The sequence below is a fragment of the Pongo abelii genome, chromosome 5 (genome assembly GCF_028885655.2).
Source record: "Pongo abelii isolate AG06213 chromosome 5, NHGRI_mPonAbe1-v2.0_pri, whole genome shotgun sequence".
Lineage (NCBI taxonomy): Eukaryota > Metazoa > Chordata > Mammalia > Primates > Hominidae > Pongo > Pongo abelii.
In genome coordinates, this window is record NC_071990.2 from 8715291 (window position 1) to 8733189 (window position 17899).

Genomic DNA, 17899 nt, shown 5'->3' on the forward strand with positions numbered 1-17899 from the left:
GCTTAAATGAAACTATTGGTAACAATAAGTCGGCTCATGTAAGAGCTTTTGTGTCATCTTGAAGATGGTCATCCATGATTGAGGCTGGAATTAACAGGATGCTGTGCAGCCCTGTAGGACTGGATGGACAAAAGGGCCGACACAGAGTCCTCTCCTGTGGGCCCAGGAAGAGCTGTATGCACAAACTTTCCAAGCATCAGAAGAAATCAGGCAGCTGCTCTCAGGTCTTGTCCATTCCTTCTCTATCTTTCCTGTTCTTTGTCCACTCCATCTTCAATGCAGTTTCTCAAGGCTTATCCAGCCACCACTTGCTTCTAAGTCACCGGGGTACTTCCTAAAAATGTGAGATCTCTAGGTCCATGCCGACCTGGAATCAGACTGAGTTGGGGCATGAGGATCTGCACTTCTCACATGTCCATGAAGTGATTTTCCTGCACTCCAAAATCTGTGAATCCCTGCCCATGTGTCTCATCCCAGACTACCCCGAGAATAAATCATGATTAACATCTGCAAAGGGCTGAACATCTTTTTCTGACTTCCTCCCACTGAGAGTCCTTTTCCCTTAACATTCCACTTGGTGACTTTTGAAAAGCGTTCACAGCTATTAATATAATAATTTACAGTGTTCCTCTTCCAGATAACATGTTTACATTTCATTAGAGTCTTTTTTCCCTTATTTTCCAAGTCTTGCTGGGCATTTTTTTAAAGAAAATAAATAAAAGACTCAAATATGTTTAAGAAATAAAGCTTAGACTGGGAGCAGTGGCTCACCCCTGTAATCCTGGAACTTTGGGAGGCTGAGGTGGGTGGATTACGAGTTCAGGGGTTCAAGACCAGCGTGGCCAAGACGGTGAAACCCCATCTCTACTAAAAATACAAAAATTATCCAGGCATGATGGTGGGTGCCTGTAATCCCAGCTACTCTGGAGGCTGAGGCAGAGAATTGCTTGAACCTGGGAGGCAGAGGTTGCAGCAAGTTGAGATCGCTCCACTGCACTCTAGCCTGTGCAACAGAGCAAGACTCCATCTTAAAAAAAAAAGTTAAATTTAGTGAAATATCTTGAATACAGAATTTGTCAGAGCCTTTAATATATGTATGTACACTGGGATTTTTCAAATATTATTTAACATATTTGATAAGAGACTCCTTTGTCCTGGAGAATTTCATGAGATTTGTGTTTCAAAGAACAAATATTAAATAATATTGCCTAATTCAGAAGTGTTAAAGAGTAAGCGGAAATTCTGGAGGTACTGTGGCCAGAGGGCTGTGGCAGGGGAGACATCTGCTGACTTTTATATGTTATCACCTGTGTTCTGTTTGCTATGCTCACAAACAGTTCCACATAGATGCAGGAAAAATTGTCTGATACTGAGAAATAAAGATTATGTGTTAGATAGTTTAATATTTACACCAAAGGGATTCACCCTACTGGAACATATTTTCTAGGCAACGTTTTATTTTTTAAAAACAATCAAGTAGGCACCGTCTCCCTAATTTAATATCTATGATATTTAAGCTTCTATGATGGTCATTTTATTCTTTAAGTGTTTCATCAGTTACTTGGATTATGAAAAAGTCAACAAACTTTTTAAACACCAATATAAACACTGCATGACTCTGAGTGTGTTTCTTCACATCTCTGGGATGCTGACTATAGTCTCAGTAATTCCTAACCTTTTTGGGGTCATCGTATAACTTTTTGAGATTTCTAATGAAAGTGATGGGATTTCTTCTCCCTAAACATCACATATGCAGATGCAAATTAACTTTTCTCCTGTAGTTTCTAGGGCTACATGAATCATCTGAAGCCTATTCCGGATGCTATAAGGAGCCATGGATGGGCAGAGAAAAGATCCCTGGGCCAGCATCTCCCTTAGGGTCCTTCCTGCCACGATATCGTGTGAGTCTACGATCTAGTCTCCTCTCACTTGCTACACTCCATATGCTTTCTACTGCGGTATCTTCCTTTTTGTTTCCTTTTTGTAGTTTCTGGCAACCACAGATCTGAATCTATAAAGTTTCAGTCATAATGAGTGGTTACAACTTCAAAGGATACTCTTTCAGTCATTTACATTAGAAAATATAGCACTGTTTTTCCATTTATACAAAGCTGCTATTTGCCCTTTCTTCTGCATATTTAGTGTGCAAAGTTAGAGACCGACCACAGAGGTCATAAACAACAAAAATGTTTTGCAACAGTTGGCATAGAGAAATGATTTTTCTGAACCGTCAAAAGTGCATGAAATCAGCTACGCCTGTTACGAAACTTAAGTCACAGTTCTTTTTGTGATGCAACAAATAAAATGGTGGATATTTCAGCAAAATTACAATGACAAGCAGCTGCAACCACATGCAATCATCTGTGTCTCAAATGTTCTCCCAACATTTTTTAATACCCTTTATTTTTTAGAATAGTTTTAGAGTTCCCATATACCCCCCTGCTCCGGCATACACGCAACTTTCCCCACTACCAAAATTCCCTATCGGAAAGGTACATTTGTTACAATAGTTGAACCTACGTTGACACATTATTACCAAGGGTCCATAGTTTACCTTAGGGTTCACACTTGGTGTTGCATATTCTATAGATTTGGACAAATGTAGAATGGCACGTATCACCATTATAGTATCATACAGAGCAGTTTCACTGCCTTAAAAATCCTCCCTACTTCATCTATTCATCCCTTCTTTCCCCCAATCCCTGACAACCACTGATCTTTTTACTGTCTCCACAGTTTTCTTTTTTTCCAGAGTATCATGTAGGTGGAATTACACAGTATGTATCCTTTCCAGATTAGCTTCTTTCACTTAGCAATATGTGTTTAACTTTCCTCCATGTCTTTGCATGGATTGATACCTCATTTCTTTTAGCACTAAATAATATTCCATGTAATCCCAGCACTTTGGGAGGCTGAGGTGGGCAGATCACCAGGTCAGGAGTTCGAGACCAGCCTGGTCAATATGGTGAAACCCCATCTCTACTAAAAATACGAAAATTAGCTGGGCGTGGAGGCACATGCCTGTAGTCCCAGCTACAAGGGAGGCTGAGGCAGGAGAATCACTCAAACCCAGGAGGCGGAGGTTGCAGTGAGCTGAGATGGTGCCACTGCACTCCAGCCTGGGCAACAGAGCAAGACTTCGTCTCAAAAATAAATAAATAAATCAATATTCCACGTATTCATTCCATTGTCTGTATGTTTCCCAGTTTAATTATCCATTCACCTACTGAAGGATATCTTGGGTACTTCCAACTTTTGACAGTTATGAATCAAGATTCTGTAAATCTCCATGTGCAGGTTTTGTGTGGATATGTTTTCGTTCATTTGTGTCAACACCAAGGAGCACAATTGCCAGATGGTACGGTTAAGAGTATGTTTAGTTTTTTAAGAATCTACCAAACTGTCTTCCAAAGTGGCTGTACCACTTCGCATTCCCACCGGTGAATGAGAGTTCCCATTGTTCCACAACCTCGTTAGTATTTGGTGTTGTCAGTGTTTGGGATTCTGGCCTTTTATTAGGTCTATAGTGGTATCTCAATGTTGTTTCAATTTGCAATTTCCTAATAATATATGGTGTTGACCGTCTATTCAAATGCTTATCATCTGTAAATTTTCTTTGGTTAGGTATCTATTCAGGTCTTCAGCTCATTTTTTAATCAGGTTGTTCATTTTCCTGTTGATGAGTTGTAAGTGTTCTTTATGGATTTTGGGTAGTAGTCATTTCTTTATCAGATGTTATTTGTAAATATTTTCTCTTAGTCTGTGGGAAGTCCTCTTACTTTTGTGACTCTCCTAACATTTTAATTATGCCACTCATGGCTATAGGATATATTAGTGATTTTTTTGCATTTCTTGATTGGAATTTGAGGCACAAAGAAAGTTATATTTTTATGTTTTATCTTTTAATATTATTTTGAAAGGGAATATATATTTTTTCATAAATAAAAACCAAAAATATAGCAGTCCTAATTATCTCCAAAGTGTTTCAGGACAAAAAAAAAAAAGAAGAAACTAAGGAATTAAACAACCCGAAAAATGTACCAAAGATAACTTAAGGGCACTGTATTTCTTCCCTGACTAAAAACGTATGTGTGTGTGTGTAAACATATTTACACTGTCTACTGGACTCTTTGAAATACAGTTTTCCTTTATACATCACCACCAGTCCCTTTTGAAGGAGCTAGAATCTTTGGAGTGTACTCTTAAATGTGAGATTATATTCCCAATTATAGCACATATCAGGTTTTATTGCTTTGGGACTAATATTACATGCCATTTTTTATTTTTGAATAAAGTAACTGCCATATCATTGAGGCAAATGAAAGAGATTATGCTGAAATTATTTGGATTACAGTTTTTTTTTCCATAATGCACATGGATTACTGATATAAAGGAATTCTTAAACTAACTTTAAAATTTGACCTAACTGGTCATTGTAGCATTGATTCTGCTTTAACTACTTTGAATAAGGATTTTTTCCATCCAACAAATCTCTTGGACCACATGTAGTCCAGTAATGCACAGAAAGGATGAGAATCAGTACTATTAGCACTTACTTACCTTCAGATGGCTGACTCATGGTCGTAGAGAGACCTGGCCAAAGCTTACCTAGAGACACTAAACCTGTAGGTACAGCATCTCTATAGCTCAAAAAAGTAAGAACAACAGCAACACACAATACTGCGTATGTTCCTTTCTGATCTGTGTACCAAAGAACAAAGTGAAGCCTTTTTTGGCACATGGCTCGGTTTTGGGCAATGCAAGTAAATGATCACATAGGTACTTTGCTATGGATCTTGCAGGGTTTCTCATTCCAATTGTGCAAAATTTGTCTTCCACATTCATTTATTTTGGGGTCATGGACTGTTGAAGTCAGGTATCTAGTCTTATCTACTTATCAAAGCTTTCAAACTTATATCAGCAAAAGTCAGGACGCACTATTTTCTTGGCTCAGTCATTTGGAAATGCCTCTAGCACCTGAGTGGTCAACTGTGCCAAATACAGCCTCTGTTTAATTCCTGCATGATGGTGTCTATAAAGTCATTGGAGCTTTTTTGTTTGTTTGTTTTTGTCTTTCAAGGTTCCAACTCTGCTTTCATCTTTGTCACGTTTATTCCAGATTTATTAGTCCCAAAGTTGCTCTTGGTATGTCATCATTGATCAAAATAAAAGAAATACTCGGATTAAGAGTGCATTTAGAGATGATCTTAAAAACATGCATTCAGGATCATTTTTACCACAGTTAAACCATTTCTAGTCATAAAATAAATACAAATGCTAAGAGGTTTGGCCAGGAAACACATGCTTTTTGCACAAAGTAGAAGATGTTTTTTCTTTTTTAAAATATTAAAATGTGAACCTTTCTTGCCTTATTCATGGTCCAGCTAGTGAGCTGTGTATGGTTCAGTTAAGACTGAATGTATGCTTATTGTTTCTTTATATATCAGCTAATAAAAAATTAAACCCATTAAGAATATAACATTTAGACAGGAGAGAATGATATTTTTTTAATGTCACACTCAAAACCACATTTCTTTTAATCAACATCTGCTCTGTGTTAAGCTGCCTATAAAATCTGGTGCCCTGTTGACAGTGGAAGATGAAAACAAACAAACAGGAAAACTACAAAAGGCATGGTATTAACATCAAAGTAGAATAACCCTGCTCTCTTTCTTTGGAATTTGAAAAACGTCTTTATTTTGACCTTAAACAATTGGATTTTCTTCCCACCAATCTTGATTTTGGAGCTCTGGATTAAGAAGACTTGCATGTGAACTGCATGAGAGTAAAAGGAACCGAAAATGAACAAGGGACTGTTTGAACAAATTAAACCATTTGCAATTGTAAAACCTCTTTTATTGTTTGCGACAATCAGAAATCAGCACCACATTTATTTGTAGATTAGACTCATGCTCTTCAGCCATAATGGCAGGTACCCTATAGAAGGCAAACTGATCAGAACTGTCCTTTTATAACTCTGCAAATAACGTATTGCAAAGGTTTGGGATTATGGAGAATGAAAGAGGGATCTCTTAGAATTTGTGAATACTGGAATATGAGAGCATCATTCTTTTTTTAAAACTGAGACCAGTGATCTAGATTTGTGTTAATGCTTTATGACTAGCTTTGTGTCTGTAGTAAAAACAAAATAAAAGTAGCCTGTGGGATGTCTCACTTTAGAACATTGGTGATGATGAAAATCTCCATGCTGCAAGGGCTGCGTCTATCACAAAAATGTATGTACTAATTTGTTACATGGAGAAACTTGCTATATATTTGTTTATTAAAATCATAGCCTTTACTACGAGCCAGGTAGTATGATATGTTCTGAGTACAGAGATAAAACAATCAGTCTCTGACCTCCTGAACCTAGTGGGAGAAAACAAACTAACTCCTCACTAGCAATAACAACCGCAAAATTCCTGCCATACGGGTTAAGAGGAGATACAGAGAAAATCCTTCCTTCCACGCATGATGTTTCTCAGAAGGTGATACATTCTTCTCTTACCATATGATTGAGGGATTGAAATACTATGCAAGACAAAATAAACTTGTCACTATGGATTATAAAATGTAGTGAGCATTTTAAAATTTTATTTATTGACAACTTTGCATTTTATTCTCCACTTGGAAGACCTTATCCAACTGTAAATATTTGCGGAGCACTCACTCTAAGTCCCAGGGGGAACACTTTTACAGGGTTATTCCAAATCTGATTTTCTCAGGATCACTAAACATTAAGACAATTGTTTCTCTCTCTTTTCTAACGTCTTCAAAGTGTCTTCTGTAAAGACTTCTTCAGACTCTCAATAGGAAGACTGATAAACTCAGGTATTTGTACTTTTTTTGTTCAAGGAAATCCAAGAAGGCTTCCTGGAGGAAAGCAGTATGGATCCATTAAAAATATGGGCATGGGCCGGGTGCGGTGGCTCACACCTGTAATCTCAGCATTTTGGGAGGCTGAGGTGGGTGGATCACCTGAGGTCGGGAGTTTGAAACCAGCCTGACCAACATGGAGAAACCTCGTCTCTACTAAAAATACAAAATTAGCCTGGCGTGGTGGCACTTTCCTGTAATCCCAGCTACTAGGGAGGCTGAGGCAGGAGAATGGCTTGAACCCGGGAGGTGGAGGTTGCGGTGAGCCGAGATCCTGCCATTGCACTCTAGCCTGGGCAACAAAAGCGAATTCCGTCTAAAAAAAAAAAAAATTGATTTTAAAGTGCTACTTCTTTTTCTTTCTTTTTTAAAGTGTGGTGGAGGGGGCTGCAATCTTACCCAGGTATATATCTCTGGATTTCCTATTACAAGCATGGATTTGAGAGCCTTGGAAAATAAATGTTGAGGGAGGTTAGAAGCTATGGTTAGGAAGACCATAGGAGAAGGAAGGAGAAACCTCTCCTGTTTTGCAGGGAAGACAGAATGTGGCACAGAAGGGATTAAAAGGTCAAAGGCATTCTATCCTCTTTGATTCCCACATTTCTTGGATTTCACCCTTAACCTGAATCTCTAATGAACCAATCATATAATTGAATTAATTCATCCTTGCCAATTCGTGTTAGGCAGCGAGTTTGAGTACTATCAGAAGAAATTGTAACTGGGGAGGAAAAAGGACAGGGTTTCCCAGACCCTTAAGAGTCCCTGGTATGGGGTCTATAAAAGTCATCTACTCAGAACAATGTCTGCAACTGAACTAACTGCACCAATCCTTTCGGATTTTCCAGCTACTTTTTAAAATCACTGACCTCAAATTTCATCGACTTCAGGGTGCATTGGAGTCACGCCTCAGTGCCTGCGTTTATGTTGCTCAAGGAGGCTGACACTGAGGAGTGCCAACAGCACACAGGATGTTTCTTTGAGGTGTTTATTTTCTTGCATTTCAAACCTTTCTTTTTCACGTAAAGCTCCTAGATTATTTTACTCTAGTATTTTTTTTTCAGTCATAAAGGGAAAAGCATATAGTCTTATTAAGACGGTCTTACAGCTCCAGCTCCAGATAAAGACGTAGATAAAAATAGATATATAGATAGTATGTATGCTAAGTGAGAAAGCTCTCAAATCTGTGTTAAGCATTTTCTCATATGTATATAACTTGGAGCATGCCCCAGCTATTCTTAAACTTGTTCTGGTTATACAATTCCTCATCAATAAAGGTTCAGACACAGTTAAAATCGGCACAAATAACAAAAATCCCCTGGTGAGATAGATACCATAGAACGACTTACTTCTCACTCATAAAACCAATTTAACCTTTAAAACAATCTATTTCTCTTCACTTATTCCTTGCTCTTGCCTGCCGGAATCACTGTCTTTCTTTCTCTTTCTCTCTTCTTACTTATTCTTTGCTTTGTTCTCATTAATTAAACAATAGCTACAAAGCAGCTGCAGAATACATGAAGCCCAAGTCTAGTCTTGCAATCCGTATTAAGAAGATATAAACAATAGTAGTTTTTTCACAGGTGACTGTTGTTAAGGAAAATGTTAAATTGATACATTATATGCATATGTAAAGTATAGTGAGATGGGCTGTAAATTATGCTCTAAGAAATCTTTCTCTCTCTCTATGTATATACATATACATACATAATATGTTGATAAGCCCGTGCAAGATTATAGCAGTCAATGGGTAAGAACACCCAAGAGGTTTTCCCACTTAATGGTACTAGAATAAGCCCCTTTCTAAGGTAATCCATTTTCCTTCATGCTATTTAAAAATAAAACAGGGTACATTTTTAAATTATGCACGTGAAGGCAATATTCAGCGGGCTGCTTAGCATTCAGAGGGGATTTCTGCGATCCACCCTGTCATTGCTGTTCTTGCCCTCGCTCTGCAGTACGAGAAAACACTGTTATTTACCCTGGGACACAGGTGACTGAACTTATAAAAATCACTACAAGACAAGATGTATTGAGGCTTGGCATGGAATGACAAATTCTGGTGAGGTTCACCAAGAAGAGACATATTGATTCGTAAATGATTAATAAGGAGAATATAATTGTATTTCATTAAGATGGATGGGATTTCATTTAGTCTGTCTTCTCCCTTTCCAGTTCAGATGCGAGAGGAAATCTAGTCATCATCAATGGCACCTCGTGTTAGCCTGCCATGGCAACAAGCTCATTGATTGAGTAAAAGAACTTTCAGATGCACTAGCTGGTCTTTAACGGGTTGCTGAAATCACAGATAAGACGGCTGAGGGAGCCGACTGAATTTCCATGGATATATACAAAGGGAATGGAAAATCACAGTATGATTTTTCATTGGCTCCTGATAGAGCTAGGTCCTTGTATAATTCTAAAACTGGTGTATAAAACAATGTCCACGCCATTCATTTTGGTTATAACTACTAAGGGGAAGGGAGATGAAGTCTGTGGAATTGCAGAGTACTTTGCACTAGAATTTTCTATTACATATGTTCTAATAGGAGTATTTTCCTCTGTTACATTACGACTTATGTAATAATAATAGCTAAGGATTACTGAGGGTTTTATTTTCTTTTCTGCATGATCTTGACTGTTTTTCAAAACAGTCCTGGTTGCTGGATACTATTTATGTCACCATTTTACAAATGAGAATGCCAAGGTTCAGCGTGACATCCGTCTAAAAGAGGCCAGTTTCAGCCTTGAACCCATTATACTCCAATCCCATTTTTAAAGTAATTCTTGGTTTTCTCAAAAGGCCTTTAAATGTATGGAGAAGCCAATATGAGGGCAGCAGTGTTGTGGTTAAGTGTGTGCACTTTGGTTGGACTCCGCTGAAGGCCAGCACCACCATTTAGTAGCTATGTGAACCAGTGAGTTACTTAAAACCTATACCTCCACTTCCTCAGCTGCAAAATAGGGTTGTGGTAAGGCTGGAATAAGTTAATGTGTGTAGCGTGTTGAGAAGGCACTGTCTAAGTGCATGGCACATGGTAAGCATGTAGGAAACAGCAACACATGCCTGGGTCTGAGTTCTGCTCTGTCATGATGATTGCTGCCTAACGGGAAAAGCTCTTCCACACCAGCATTTTACACGCCTAGCTCCCCCTTTTCCAAAACAAGTTCCAAGGCCATGCTCAATATTAATGTTCAGGGGAAATACATTCTGTTCATTGTAGGTATGACAGTGAGAATATTTGCTGAATAACAAGCTAGCTGATTGCATAATAGTTAAAAGGTTTGTTTTTGCCATCTGTGAATTAAAGCCAAAAATAACAACCAATTCATAGAATATTGTGATGGTTATAGGAGATGCAGCTTGTCAGCTGCTCAGCTCAGTGGCCTGGGCATGATTAGAACTCCACACTTAATAGTGATGACCATTAGTATTATTATTACTAAGGCAACACAGTGATCGTAGTAATGGTAAAACAGAGAGATCTACCTAATCCAAAATTCTATTTAACAAGGGAGTTTCTACATATAGCCACTATGGTTTCTAATTTTCAAAGAATTAGCATATAATAAAATATACTCAATAATAAAGCTGAACTGAATATATTACAATAATTTAATGAGGCAGAAGACATTTGAGATGCCTCAATTATCAATGTGTTTCGTAGATTCAAAAGTGTAAATTTATACATTTATTCAATAGATAAAACACTGACTAGGTCAGCTTAAAGTTGAAATAGATTTTTGGATTCTCTCAAAGTATAGGGCGATAACAAATATAGAAGTTTTCTGAAAAAAATTAAGCAAAATAGAAATAGTACTGTTATTAGTTTTAAAATATTATAAAAGAATTTTAAATGAGACAGAAATAATATGATGGCTATATATGGCCTTTTACAAAGAGATGAACTGAGGCAGGGAGGAGAAATAATTCTAGAATGACATGCTGGTTAGAGGTATGATGTGTTGGACCACGAGAATGATGTGATTCTGACTTTTCCTTTATTTACAAATCACTTTGGATAAACCAATGGCTCTTGCTGAGCCCCTGGGTTGGTGGAGGAGTAACATGCCCGGGAGTCGAGCATCCTAAGAAGTGCACCCGGAGGACTGCAGGAAAAGTGCAGAAATTAGGTAGAAATAGGGCTTGTTTAGCATTCATGATGGCTAGGCATCACTGCAGGTGTCTTAAGAAACTACCCAGTAACTCACTGAACCAGCAACTGTGTGCATGGCCTCCTGAGTGGTGAGGGACACAGAGATTTTATCAAGAGTGAAGGATGTGTCTGTGTTCAAGTGTCTTGCAAAATGAAAACAAAAGAAGTAGTTTGCAATTAGCTCTTAGTTCCTACCTTTCAAAGAAGCATCTACCAGTCAGGTGAGATGAAACTGACCATGAAGAGAAGCTTGTATCTGTATAAAATGCAAACCCGTTTGGACAGTGGAATGGGGTTTGCTTCAAACTTCAGGGTGCATTTATATAAAGCAATAGAGAGTGCACTTTCTAATAAAAATAAAATGAAGCTCAAATGGCATAAGAGTCTCCTTATATTTAAAATGGTTCTTGTAAAGTAACATTTTGATGATTTAAATGGAAATGAATCAGAACATATAGATTAAATTTCCTTGAAAAACACATTGGCTTTTGTGTATTTTTTATTAAATTTTCATTTCCAATATCCTGAAGTAGGCTCCAGAAAAAAATTAAACAGGAAGTAAGGGTAACGAAAACATGTATTCAGCTCTGAGCATGATGTTTTTCATAATATTTTCAGTAAATAATAGAAATTGAAAAAAAATTAAGCTGGTATGAATGCTTGCTATGCAATATATACTGGGGACTTTGCCTTTGAAAACAAGATGGATTCAGAATATAACATCACCAAAGAGGTTGAAATATGAAATTTAATTTATAATATTTTTAAAACATAATTTTTCTCATTTAAGAATACTTTTAAGAGATTCCCTTATATAGGAACGTTTTTGAATACTAACAAGATAGGTCAAGATAAGATTTCAATCTGAAACTAAGTTTTTAGGGTAGATGTACACAGTAATGCTTATTAGAGGAATTTTCTTTTTTTTGTTTGTTTGTTTGTTTTTTTTTTTTGAGACAGAGTCTCGCTCTGTCACCCAGGCTGGAGTGCAGTGGCACAGTCTCAGCTCACTGCAACCTCCACCCCCTGGGTTCAAGCAATTCTCCTGCCTCAGCCTCCCAAGTAGCTGGGATTACAGGCGTGTGCCACCATGCCTGGCTAATTCTTGTATTTTTAGTAGAGACCGGGATTTTCACCATGTTGGCCAGGGTGGTCTTGAACTCCTGACCTCAAGTGATCTGCCCACCTCGGCCTCCCAAAGAGCTGGGATTACAGGCTTGAACCACCATGCCGGGCCTTCAGGAATTTTGCTAATGAAATAATAATCACTCAAAAGGCTTAAAAGAAGAGGCTTATGCAAAAAAAATAGGAATGTACTGGAATCACCAGTATTAACAAAAGATTAACTTGATTAAACAGCACTGTGTCTTATCTCATTTTATCTTCACAATGACCATGTTGCAACCATCTATTGTTGTCACCATTTTATAGAAGCAGAAACGTGGGCTTATGGAGGCAAAGCAACTTGTCCAAGTTTATGTGCTTCATAGACTAATTCCTACCTCATGCTCTGACCACTCCACCACACTGTCCCTCTTTCTGGATTGAGTCCCTTGATAGTGGTAGAGTTAAAAACAGTGAAGCATTGTGTTTTATTCTTTTCTAACTAGAGAATTCTTGTTTTGTCCTTTGTTCTAAGCCCTTGACAGGCCTTCCACGTACGAAAATAACTTTTATTTGTCCAACATTTTGTGGATAGTTGGCCTGGTTATAGAATTCTAGGCTGGAAATGATTCTCTTTCAGAATGTTGAAAGTATTGTGTTTTATTGTTTTCTAACTAGAGAATTACAATGCCACTCTGATTTTTAATCCTTTTTGTGTGATCTTTTATTTTGTGTCTCTGGAAGTTGTCAGTATTTTGTTTTACCTCAACATTACCACAGTTTTATGACAGTTTACCAAATTGTTGATTCTTTATTGTCCTTTGTGCTGGGCCCTTGATAGGCCTTTTTAATCTGATTTTTTTTTTTTTTGCCATTTACTACTAGAAAATGCTATTTGTTTTGTTTATTATATTTCCCTCCCATTTTAACTGCTCTATATGTTTGAAAAAAATTTTTTTTGCAGGGGGTAGGGTGAGTGGGGTCGGGGGATGTGGGAGGAGTATCGGATTTCCTGAGCTCAAATACTCATCTTTTTGTCTATTTTCTGTTTATTTTTCTTTTCTGTTTCTATTTTGTGGAAATTCTTTCTTACAGCTTTTTATTGAATTTTTTACTAATTTCCTTTAGATGTGAAATTTCTGAGAACTCTTTTTGTGTTTGCTCATTGTCTCTATTTAATAGCATTCTGTCCCCGTTTTGTAGCTGCTATATCTGTTAGAATCTTTCTGAAAATATAAATCATAACTTTTAAGGGAAGATTTCTTCCGCTTGCAAAATCTCAGTTTCCTCTAAGTTGTTGATTTTGTCTTTCTGCTTGTGTGAGTCTCCATCTTTTATGTCAATGGCTTTCCTCTAGTGCCTGGTAAACTTTATTGTTGTTATTTCAATATCTTTAAAAATGAGGACCAAATTGGAAGCTATAACCACATGGATGGAGCATATCTATTCTGAGAGCCACTCTCTCTGGATCTCAGATTCCCCAGTCAAAACTCCAGCCTGGATGATGAAAGCCTGACTGCTTGTCTGTAGGGATACGGCCAAAATTTTCTTTGAGAATCCAAAATGAGATGAAGACCCATGGAAAATGCATGAAGTTGAAATGGGCAATATGCAAGTTATAGTAGTCTCACAAACTCCATACAAAAAGGCCCCACACAGAGTGTGATGGTTAATACTGAGTGTCAACTTGATTGGATTGGAGGATGGAAAGTATTGTTCCTGGGTGTGTCTGTGAGGGTGTTGCCAAAGGAGAATAACATTTGAGTCAGTGGACTGGGAAAGTCAGACCCACCCTCAATCTAGGTGGGCACGACATAATCAGCTGCCAGCAAGGAATAGCATAAAAGCAGGCAGAAGAATGTGGAGAGATTTAGCCTCCCAGCCTACATCTTTCTCCCATGCTAGATGCTTCTTGCCCTTGACTATAGGACTCCAAGTTTTTCAGCTTTGGGACCCATACTGGCTTCCTGGCTCCTCAGCTTGCAGACGTCTAGACTATTATGGGACCTTGTGATCATGTGAGTTAATACTCCTTAATAAACTCCCCTTTATATATACATTTACCTTATTAGTTCTGTCCCTCTAGAGGACCCTGACTAATGCAGTGAGTAGGCTTTTCTCTATCTCTCTCTCTCACTCTCATAATAATAAGCTTTTTGCAAAGAGAGAGATGAATAATATGGTATGGCCCTTTTGTAGGTATCATTATTGTATCCTTGGACAAATACTTGGAGTTGTTTTGCTCCACATTCCCCGGTGGCAGAGCCTTTCAGTTGGGTCGTCTCATCTTCTTACCCTTACACACACTTAATAAAGGACCAAATACCATTAAAACTAAAAAATACAACCTTAGCTCTAACAGCAAATGTGTAAAGTATTTAGCATCTCACAAAAGCCCTGAATAGTGCATCATAGTGCTTCTATAGGACAAGAATGAGAAGCTGAAGCTGTTTGTTATAATCTTGACCCTGACCCGAACTTCTCGAGGCTTTGAAGTAATGTAACATGTGATGGCCAGGTTTTAATTCCAGATGAAGTCATGCTGATACTCTGCATCCTGTCCATGCATCAGAGATGCACAATGAGGACTAATTAGATGCAAACAAAGTTGCCGGATGGGCAGTGGAAATGGGAGTTTCAATTATTTTTTAACAACCTGTTTACTGATTGTCTGGTGTTTAATATTTTTCGGGTTTATGAGGTTCCTTGTTGATGGCTTCAGGTAAGAAACTACAGAAAATTGATGGAGAGGATCCAAGAGGCCCTGGTACATGGGCAATATTCTTTCACTCCAGAGTGTGAATACAACCTCTGAGTTTTAGAGTTTTTAAACACAGGTGCACGGCTTTCTGCTTGTTTGAGCGAGGAAAGTATCCTATTTGGAAAAAAAATAATAATGTGGTTCTCATTTGAGTGAGAGTTCTTGGCTTGACATGGTCGTCAATCTCACTCAAAACACACAGAAAATCACTATTAAGTCACAGCATAGCCCACTCAGTGCCGGAGAAAAGGTGTTAAGTCATGTGAAGGCTTTGTCTATCAGCTTAGATGGGAGTGGATTTTATACTTAAAGAATGCAAATTGCACCCTCACAAGAAAAAAATGCACCGTATTTAAAAAAGAATAATGATTATTTAATGTGGAAGATTGGTATATACATACATTATTATTCCTAGCAATAATACATATATTATTTGAAATGTGCATTTAGTTCTCCTTGAAGAAATTTATAATACTTTACATAGCACTCTATATTGGTATTTGCTGCCCTAGTAAATTTGCCTGGTTACTTAGAGGTATTATTATTTCTATTTTACAGATGGCAAATGAAGGGATTGAGTAAGCTTTCCCGTATTATACTATACCTCGGATTCATGGCACATGTAAAAAATATAATCCAAGCTATTTGATTTCCAAATGAATGTTCGTGTGAATAAATAAAACACACAGAACTAATGTTTTCTTTTGGCAGCATCAATAAAAGTATTTTCTCTTTGTTAGTTGTGAAATGTGTTAGTAGGCAAATTTGAGTTCTTAAGAAACAGATCAGCCAGTTTTTAGACGATATAGGCCTTTTCTTTTACAGTGGATTTTGTTTCCCCATTATGTAGATCTGAGGGCATTTTGTGACACCTTACTATGCCCACTGGATAGTTGAAGGCATCCAGACTATAGAGTGTGCTAGCTAAGCCTCATGGTGCTTATTTCTGATTTCTGGCAGGGGAAGCTTTCTTCACTTCTAGTGAGTGTGGAGTCAGAAATTAACTACATAACCCTGGATCCAGACCTTTTCTCCAATGTTGGCTCTTGTATGTTTCACTGTCAATCAAGAAGAAAACCATGACATGGTTTGTTTCCCAGTACTCTATTTTTTTAAGTAAATGCATCTCTTAATCCTGCTTTGGAGCTCCCCCTCTCTCCACACATATGCTTTCTCCTTTAGTCAATAATTCGTTTTATTGGTTACAGTGTGACTACACTATTTCAGGCCTTTCCACAGCCGAGCACAGCTGCTTATGTTGGCTATTGATTCCATATGTTAGCTCAAAATTGTATAACAGTCTCTTCTAATAGTTGCCTTTGGCTTTTCCTTTCCCCACTCAGAAAGGCACCCTCTGCCCCTGGCTTGGCACGCCAATAACTAGAAAAGGATCCTAATTATTTCAACCACTCATCACCAAAAAGCACAAATAGTTGTCACGTGTTTGAACAGCTAACCATGGTTTTGGTTTATGTGGCTTCATGCTGCTCTATGGAAAACACTTTAAGAAACCAACGCCGAATTTGCTGGTAGGAAGAAAATGTTGCTCCTGTGGAAGGTTTAGCAACCTCTAACTCCAAGGAAATTTCCTTGTTAAATTATTGTGTGATGATGTAAGCTTATCTTATCTCCAAGTTATCCTTACATCCCACCGCCCCTCTTTTCTTCTCTCTTTTAATCTCGTTTCTTTATTTATAACTGTGAATGGAATATTTAGCTGTACATGAAGCATAACATTTTTCCCAGGGAAGACAATTTGGATCGCACCTAGTAAACTTCATCTGTGAAAGTTTTATGGAAGCTACAAGTTGTTGCATGTGCTGAAAAACTCAATTCCTACGGAGTGGATGCTTTACTTTAGAATTTCTGGGCGTCTGAGTGATTCAGAAGCTCATAATCTGGATCACAAAGAGCCTTCATAATGTCTCCTTCTAGTGCTTTAATAGCTTTTGTGTCATGGTGAGAAGCAAAACCAGTTATCGTGGCCAGGTGTGGTGGCTCACGCTTGTAACCCCAGCACTTTGGGAGGCCGAGGTGGGTGGATCAACTGAGGTCAGGAGTTTGAGACCAGCCTGGCCAACATGGTAAAACCCCGTCTGTACTAAAAATACAAAAATTAGCCAGGCATGGTGGCACACGCCTGTAATCCCAGCTACTTGGGAGGCTGAGGCATGAGAATCACTTGAACCCAGGAGGCAAGAGGTTGCAGTGAGCCGACATCATGCCACCGCACTACAGCCTGGATGACAGAGTGAGACTCCGTTTCAAAACCAAAACCAAAACCAAGAACAGTTATCCCCTTTATGGCTGAAAGAAGAAGGCACACAATCTAGGTAGGGTCAGGAGGATCTACTCATCAGACATAGAGAAGAAAGTTCTGCTCTCACATAACAGCTCTTTGGAATTGATCTCAATGATCAAAGCATACACAATTTTCAGGTTCTGAATCAACCAGCTGGAAGGGATGGAGCGTAAGTTGAATATAGTTTTGCAAGCTAACTTGAGAATCGCGCAAGAGGTCAAGAAGGTTTTAGCTCTAAATCTCTTAATTAATTTTAGATTTCTTCCACCTCTCCCTCCCTCTGGTAACTGGATCTAAGTCCTGTAGACCTTTCCTTTACTACACTCACTGCCTTCTCTCATATATAGATCTGTTTTGTCTCATTTTTAGATTACTGAAACCTTTTCTCCACGTTCTCTATTTATAGTCTCCTTTCTCTTTGGTAAATCTCAGTGGTGAGTGGTCAAACTGATTCTGCCAAAAAAAAAAAAAATTCAGACTTTTACACTGGTGGTCACAGAAAACTAATAAACTAGTAAACTAGCTGTTTTGGTAAAACTAGTAAACTAGTTTTTTCTTTTGTTTGTTTTTTGGGCTTTGTGTGTGTGTGTGTGTGTGTGTGTGCATGTGGTGTGTGTGTGTGTGTGTGTATGAGAGAGGAGAGAGATGGAGGTAGTTATAAGGTTAAATAAATCACCCTAAATAGCCTGTGTGAGGCGTAAA